Genomic DNA, 9,120 nt, shown 5'->3' on the forward strand with positions numbered 1-9,120 from the left:
TCTACTTTCCTTCAACCATGGTGGCGCAGTGGTTAGAATGCAGTATTGCAGGCTTACTCTGTCTTCCACTGCAGGAGTTTGAACCTTGACTGGCTCAAGGTTGACTCAGCCTTCCTTTCTTCCAAGGCCAGTAAAATGAGGACCCAGATTATTTGGCGGCAATGTGCTGACTCTGTAAACCACTTAGAGAGGGCTGTAAAAGCACTAAGAAGTGGTATACAAGTCTAAGCGCTATTGCTATTACCAGACTAATGGATTTCTCAAGAGAGTTAATATTTCTGTAATGTGATCAAACTATGATAAATTGAACCTGATTGCTGGTCCCTTGAGTGAGATTGCTGAATTGATAGGTTGATTGATTTTTATATATTCATTCTGTTTAAGGTAATATATTCATTTTTATTGTCACAATAAATCCCAGCTTAGAAAGTTTTCAGTTTTTCTACATTTCAACATCTTGTTTTATTTCTTTCCAACATTTATTGTAATTGTTTTGAAATTGTCTGATAAAGTCCTAAGTATTCTATTAGATTTTTTTGTTGTCTCATAGGCCATCTCTTTTTGTCACCAACTCTTTTTTTTCAGAAGTTAGTGCCCTAATCTGTTGTGTATTTCTTGATGGCTTACTATATTCTTTTACAGTATAAGTGATACCCTGTTACCCTGAAAATAAGACATCCCCTGATAATAAGCCCAATCAGGCTTTTGAGCACATGCGCTGAAATAAGCCTCCCCCCTGAAAATAAGTCCTCTCCGAAAATATTTAAACTCAGAGCTGGAAATCAGATAAGATGGCAAGCGGAGCCCCATCTTGCTCCATGCGCCCCAAAATAATAAGATCTCCCTGAAAATAAGGCCAAGCACTTATTTTGAGGTTCAAAAAAATATAAGACAGGGTCTTATTTTTGGGGAAATACCGTTGGTCCTAAAAGGCAGAAGTAGACATCACTTTAACAACTTCATTATCAATTGCATAGTCAGTGGTTGTATCTGTTATTATTAGTTGGCTTTGCTTATATTTAATATTCACTTCATTTTTCATTGCTGGACCTTGTAAATCACCTGTATTTTCAGCAATCACTATAATATCATCGGCATAGTGCAGGTTATTGATGTTTTACCTCCAGTTTTAAAACCACATTCAACTTCTTAAAATCCAACTTTCCTCCATTTATTCTAAGCAGATATATTGAATTCCTTTGCTGATCTGCAGACAGTGTGCTTTGCTGTGTTCTATCTGGACGGTGGCTTCTTAATTTATACCTAAGATTTGCATGAGGACAGTGAGATGTTCTAGGATTCTCATTTTCCCAAGGACATTCCACAGTTTGACATTATTGACACAGTGAAAGTCCTTTCCATATCAGTGAAGCGCTTACTGACTTCTTTGGATTCATAGCAATAGCACTTAGACTTATATACCGCTTTACAATGCTTTACAGTCCTCTCTAAACTGTTTATAGAGTCAGCCTATTGCCCCCAACAATTTGGGTCCTCATTTTACCCACCTCAGAAGGATGGAAGGCTGAGTCAACCTTGAGCCTGGTGAGATTTGAACTGCTGAACTGCAGCCAGCAGTCAGCAGAAGTAGCTTGCAGTACTGCACTCTAACCACTGCACCACCACAACTCATTATACTTTGCTTTTCTCAATTATCCAGCATGGATCAGCAATAATATAACTTGTGCCTTCCCCTTTTCTAAACCCAGATGGAAGATCTGGTATCTTCCTCTCCATGCAGGGCTCTAATCTACATTAGATAATCCTAAACATTATTATTTTAGCATGTGAAATTAAACAATATTGTATAATCATTTGCATATTCTGATAAAGTCTCTTTTTTGGGGTATGGATATTAGGTTGATTTGCCTCCCCCCCACTCTTGACTATCATGTCATTCTTCAAATTTATTGACATAGTTTGGTTAGAAACTCCACACATTCCTTTTGCCCTATTTCTATAGATACAGTATATCCCATTAAATTCTGTAGTCCTCTGACCTGAATGCTGGTCTAACATAATCTCTTAGTTGTAGGCATCCTTGTGAGAAGGAAATTATTCTAAATTATCTTAGATGTTGTCATCCTTATTGTATAGACTTTCAATATGCTCCTTTCATCTTTCTTTGATCTTCTTTGAATTCATTATTACCTGTCCATTGGCATCCTAAGTTTAGAGATATTCGGAATATTTTGTTTGTTTTTGCATGCCAGTTTCCATCTTCAGTGTCTGTCTTTCTTTCTTTCTTTCTTTCTTTCTTTCTTTCTTTCTTTCTTTCTTTCTTTCTTTCTTTCTTTTTCAAAGAGGGTCTTTATCTTGTCATTGTAATGCTGCTTCTAGTCTCTTCTAATAGCCTTCTGAAATTCTTCCTGAGAGCTTTGTCTTTCTTGGCTGTGTCTTCTCTTCTCTTCCTGGCAATTTCCATGATTTGTTCTGGCACCCATTTTGCTTTCTTCTGTTTCTTGAACTTTGGCAGTCTCTTCTCACAACCACACTTGAACAACCCCTTTGATTTCCTGCCACAAGCCCTCTGATTCTCTAGGAAGCTCTGGGCTTCAAAGCGACTCTTGATGTTCTCCTTGAAAATGGTAGGTATATGCTCAAGACCATATTGTAGAAATTGGTTGCCTTACACATGAATGGAATGTGTTGGGCACAACTCCCCTTCTTTCATATCAAGTGATTTTTTGAAATAAATCCTTTTGGTTTTTTTAAAAAAATTCAACGGGGTGAGCTCCCGTTACTTGTCCCAGCTTCTGCCAACCTAGCAGTTTGAAAGCACTTAAAAAAAAATGCAAGTAGAAAAATAGGGACCACCTTTGGTGGGAAGGTAACAGCGTTCCGTGCGCCTTTGGTGTTTAGTCATGCTGGCCACATGACCACGGAGACGTCTTCGGACAGTGCTGGCTCTTCAGCTTTGAAACGGAGATGAGCACCGCCCCCTAGAGCCGGAAACAACTAGCATGCATGTGCAGGGGAACCTTTACCTTTACATGGACTCTTCATTAAGCAACTGCCTCATTTAGTGACATTTTGCAGTTATGACAATGGTAGTAATTTTGTGATAAATCCTCACATTTATCACCTTCAAAGCTCTGTAAAGCAAAAGCAAGCTGAAATAAGATAGTAAGCACAGTCAGTGTTTCACTTAGCAATTATTTTGCTTAACAGCCGGATTGCTAGACCCAATTGTTGACGCTAAACAAGGACTACCTATAGCCATTTTCTTTTGTTTTTGATCTCTTTGGCAAAAATTCTGATACATTTTTTATTTTTAAGGAATGCATTCTTTCTGGATCATCCAGAGAAGTCTCCTTGTTTAAAACAAGTTTTATTAGTTTATCAAAATGTGAAATTAAAAACAATTGATAATAATGGAAAGTGAGGAGGAAAATGGGAAGAGGAAAAAGTGTAGGGTAAAAGGGGAAACAAAAAGAATAGCATTGATTTCTGACTCTTTTTAGTGCAGTAGAATAAGACAATACCATACAACCTCAACTTTTATATTTACTAGCCATTTGTCCTATCTAATCAGCAAAACCCAAAATCAAAGCTTTTCTTTGATTTTTTTTTCTACCACAAGCATAAAGTCCAGAAGCAGTTTGCAACTAGAAACAAGGTTAATTGTATTCTTTACTTTAATTAAAGCAGTCAATTTAGCCATCTCTGCTAATTACATCAGCTTTTGCAGCCAAACATCCATATTGAGGGAATTAAGATATCTTTCCATTTTTGTGCACACCATCCAGAGAAATTTCAAATGGCTTCTGAAAACAATATTCACCTTTCCCAACTCTAACGTTATTGTCCCACCACATTATGTGAGGGTTGGGGGAACATTAAAACTCTGGAACTCAAGGAAGGCTAATGTAATTTTAGCACCGAGGGAAAAGTCTTAAAAAAAACCCCCGCAATGGATAAAATCCCCCAGGAAACATATCTGCCACTGGAGACTTAAAAATATACACATTCTGACAAGAAAGAAAAATAGACTCCAAGATTAGGTTGCCATAAGGGACCCAATGGCCAGCATGAACACAAGGTGTGAAGGACCAAGGCCAGCTGCATTATTTTGCCTGCAGGAGCTGGCAGTGCTACTTTAGGGCTGTTTACCTGCTATACTACTTTGTCTGATGATGTAGGAATATAGAAGGAAAGAAATCAGGCATGAAAGAGATGACTCAATAATAGCTTTGGTTAGAACTTCCTAACCAAGTGCCACAGTCATTTTCCCAGCTCAGTTTTATATTAAAAAAAAAATAGCTAGGATGTTAAGATCCTAACCCCTTCTGAAATCATCAGGAATTAGCAGCAAGAGGAAGAGGGAGAGGGAGAGAGGGAGGGAAGGAGAGAGAGAGAGAGAGAGAGAGACAGAGAGAGAGAGAGAGAGAGAGAGAGAGAGAGAGACAGAGAGACAGAGAGAGACAGAGAGAGGGAGAGAGAGAGGAAGAGGAAGAGGAAGAGGGAGAGGGAGAGAGGGAGGGAAGGAGAGAGAGAGAGAGAGAGAGAAAGGGAGACAGAGAGAGGGAGCAGAAGAGGGAGAGGGAGAGAGGGAGAGAGGGAGGGAAGGAGAGAGAGAGAAAGTGAAAGGGAGAGAGAGAGAGGGAGAGGGAGAGAGGGAGGGAAGGAGAGAGAGAGAGAGAGAGACAGAGACAGAGACAGAGAGACAGAGAGAGACAGAGAGAGGGAGAGCGAGAGGAAGAGGAAGAGGAAGAGGGAGAGGGAGAGAGGGAGGGAAGGAGAGAGAGAGAGAGAGAAAGGGAGACAGAGAGAGGGAGAAGAAGAGGGAGAGGGAGAGAGGGAGAGAGGGAGGGAAGGAGAGAGAGAGAAAGTGAAAGGGAGAGAGAGAGAAAGTGAAAGGGAGAGAGAGAGGGAGAGGGAGAGAGGGAGGGAAGGAGAGAGAGAGAGAGAGAAAGGGAGACAGAGAGGGAGAGGAAGAGGAAGAGGGAGAGGGAGAGAGGGAGAGAGGGAGGGAAGGAGAGAGAGAGAGAGAGAGAAAGTGAGACAGAGAGAGGGAGAGGGAGAGGGAGAGGGAGAAGGAGAGGGAGAGGGAGAAGAAACACACACTCACAATACAGACAAGAATTACATCCCGATTCAGACAAAGTAAAATATTTAAATATTGGCAAGAAATGTGTAGATTCACATTGGATGCTTTATATATAATTGTCCAACTGTTGAGTTTTGCATTCTGAAAGTCCAGGATCCAAATTCATTTCAGCTCCTGTATCAGCGGATCCCTGGGTGAAACAACTAATTGGCGTCCACACGATGTGCATGTGATGTGTTATCATTAACAACACTGCCCTCTCTTATTCATTCCGGTTGTAAATCTCTTCCAGTCAATGATAATTACTCCAAGTAGTGGGCTTGACCTTTGGGAAATGGGTTGTTCCGTTTTGCATCTGAGCTGCACTTCTCGACAACTTCTGAACAATTCTAGTCCTCTGTGAATGGGGCCTTTGGCCAAGCTAGGATCTTGCAACTTTGGGGAGGGGATGGTATGTTCACTTACCACAACTGGTCATAATGTCATCCAAACAGTTTTATAGTCCTAATAAAGGAGGAGTTTGATCATCAGCTGAATGCGAAAATCCATCATTGACTAGGGATATGCCTTCTCTTTCTCCTTTTCTTTCTCAAACATGTGCAGAATGCAGATAGATGTTCTTATTCCCAGTACGGAACCAACACTATAGAAGCAAATTCCATTTTATCCCTGCACTGTAGACAAGATGCTTCCATGAGTTTTAGATAATGGATTGGGAACAAGGCCATTTATTCACAGTTATTATTTATTTAATGGGGTTGGGTTGTGATCATTTACATATGAGGAATATAAAAACACATTTATTTATTTATTTATTATTTATTTATTAATTCGATTTATATGCTGCCCTTCTCTGGAGACTCAGGGCGGCTTACAATGCGTTAAGCAATAGCCTTCATACTTTTGTATATACCTGCTTAGTAGGGCTTTTTGGCCCCCCCTAAGCGGTGTTCTATTTTATACAAAGTCAGCTTATTGCCCCCACAAACCGGGTCCTCATTTTACCTACCTCGGAAGGATGGAAGGCTGAGTCAACCTTGAGCCTGGTGAGATTTGAACTCGCAGTAATTGCAGGCAGCTGGCAGCTAAGTGCTACTTTAACAGCAGCAGTTTAGTCTGCTACGCCACCAGGCTCCTTATTTAAGCCAGAGGAAGTAAAAAGTGTGTGTGTATGTGGGGGTGGGTGGGAGAGGAACATGTTGGTTGTGTTCTTCTCAAGTGAAGTAATTGGCTACTAAATTAATAAGGACAAAAATCCAAGACTGAACCTACGGAACTAGATCACACCTTCTTTTCTTTCACTGATCACATGTCTCCTGGGCCTTTTCCTTCCGGCCTTTTCCTGGAATAATGTTGAGGTAGTTATGGTTAATGCCAACTTATAAGGAATCCTCACCTGCTGATTCCAAGTGGCCAACCATCTTTGGGCTGAACAATTAAACCGATTGGATCTGGTTAATAGCTGTGAATATAAGAATAGTTTAGATTTTGGGACTAAACGCTAGATTAAAGGAGAAAAACTTGGAAGGTAATGACAAATCACTTCTGTGTTGTTACCAAAAATGCTGCATGGACATGTCAATGATGTCAACAGGGTTTTTTAAACTTACTTTTAATGAAATTGTCTGTCCCAAAATACTAATTTGTAGCATCACATTTTAGGGACCTGTTGAGAATCCAACCCAGGCATACATCCTACAGCTCTTTTTTTCTCCATTCACTTGTAGGCTGCATAGAGGAGAGGGAGAAATTTTCAAAGGCGGCTTGTGTGATACATTACTATCAAGCAGAGTGCAGGTGGTGACCACAGCAAGTGAAAAAGGCCATTTGTAACACTAGAAATCTCCAAAAAGAGGCAGTGGGTAGAATTAAGCAGCAAAGGTTTTGCATTCATTAAGCAGTTGTGGTTTCACTCCATCCTAAAGCATCTTTTAGTCAACCACTTCTTGGTCAAGGAGGTTGTTTGAACCAAGTCCATGTGAATAACTTATGACTGTATTGTTCAAAACCACAACAGCTGAATAACGTGATTCCGTTAACCATGGATAACTGTTACCTGTACATACACACTCATGGGGCCAAAGGGAGAAGAAAACTGAACTAGGGATTGAGGAGGAGTTTAGAACTCAATGCAAAAAGACTAAAGTGAGGGAATCAAACAGAAGTAACTAATTTAGTTTCAAAGCAGCCTTCACCATAAGAGAGGTTTGCATGCTCAGGCAAAGAGACATAACCAAGTGATAATGAAAGTTTCCTGTCTCCGTGTGGGAAATGCAACTCTCAAATTAGCCATGCACAGATGCATTCAAAAATGATGGCTTCCTTTTCACAACTTCATTAAGGAAGTGTCATATTTCCCTACAGAATTGATGCAGCAGAGGTGGGATGGCATCAAGCCATTAATTCATGTCAGAAATGGAAATAAGGAAGTGGAACCTCAAGGCAGAAATCAAGCGGAAACAGACAGAATTCAGAAAAGAAATACATTCTGGATAACGATCGCTATGTAGCAAGGATAGTATTACACAAGAAAGGACCCACAAGGAAGCACATTTGCAATTTTAAAATGACCAGGAGATGTGCCAGACTTTTTGTTGGTGGATCTGGGCATCACCTAGTGTTTCACCTGGTGACTTGAAAGCTTCTCGTACAATTCCTGTGCAATATCGTTGAATCCAAATTGAAGGGATTCATTCTCATGCTATCATTTGCATTTGGCTTATCAGGCAAAGGTATAGTCTTTAAATTTGTGAAAGAGATGTCCTTTCTTCATTTTCTTCAGAGAACTGAAGATTAAAAAAAAAACCCTCTGTGATATATGCATACACCTCACTTTTGATTCTGTAAAACAGGATTTGAATGTTTTTCTTTTATTTCAAATACCTGCAAAATTTCTTCCAAAAATGTAAAAGGACACTATAAAAGTGGCCAGCATCTTAGGAGGAGACACTGTCAAGCCACTTCCAACTTTCCTAACTGGAAATAAATCATTTATCCTGTTGGGTAAATCATTGATCTATATTAACTGAGTAGAACATATGTTTTTATTTCCAGTTCAGTGACAATAAAATGAACATGAGAGAAACTCACAGCTATATTATAAATAGTAGTCCAGACTAGCATTACGGGATATCTATATTGTATGTGGAAGAGAAAAATATAGTTTATTTTTGCTTGACAAAGGCAATGATGATCTCAGTTTGGTCATTGTCACAACTACGAGATTGAAGCTATGGAGTAAATTGCCCAGAATACCCAGAGAGATTGTTTCTAGAAACATTGGACAAAATTCAAGCATCCTAAGACTAAAAAAACCCAATGCTCCATCATCTTCTGAATGATATACTTTTTTGGTTGTCAAACATTCAATATGAAAATACGTTATGTGTGTGAAACTTGTTTTATTTGCTTCGATACATCTGCTAGCAAACAACTGGCAAGCAAAGGTATTTCCAGAAATGGGTTGAAAACCCTCAGATAATTCTCTTAGGCATATGGGAATTTGGCCACATTCTACTCTTGGAGCGGCATTTGAATCCAAATCCAATCTACTCTTAAGTGAACCAAAAATTGGTTTCTGATCCCACTGGAACCTTTCCTTGACTGTTCCGTCTGATGGAGTCAGATAGATTTTTTTTTTTTAAAAAAAGAGAAATCCTGGGAAATTTCAAGATTATACAAATTGGTAGCTCAGACCCTTGGTATGAACTTAGTATGCAGCAGGGCTCTTTCTCTCTTTCAACATTATGTAACCAATTATCTCCTATAGGGACGAACGAATATACTCCCCTCCAAATGTAGGATGTGCTGACATGCTTAAGAATCTCTCCTATCTTGTCAGTTGTGCATTCCCCTGAATGCGGCTTGAAAAGGAAGATTTGAGAGATCCAAATGAAGCATAATTGCTACAGATGCACAATCCCCACCAGGTTTTCTAATCCTTTCTGACTTATTCCTCTCCTCCTTGTGACAAGAGGGAGCTTAGGCACAAAGCCCTCACTTTAAATTTCAAAAAAATTAAAATTGACATGCGGTAGCATTATAGGGAGCCTGGAGGAATTCTAAGGAGG

The sequence above is a fragment of the Pantherophis guttatus genome, chromosome 1 (genome assembly GCF_059756535.1).
Source record: "Pantherophis guttatus breed Tessera chromosome 1, ASM5975653v1, whole genome shotgun sequence".
NCBI lineage: Eukaryota > Metazoa > Chordata > Lepidosauria > Squamata > Colubridae > Pantherophis > Pantherophis guttatus.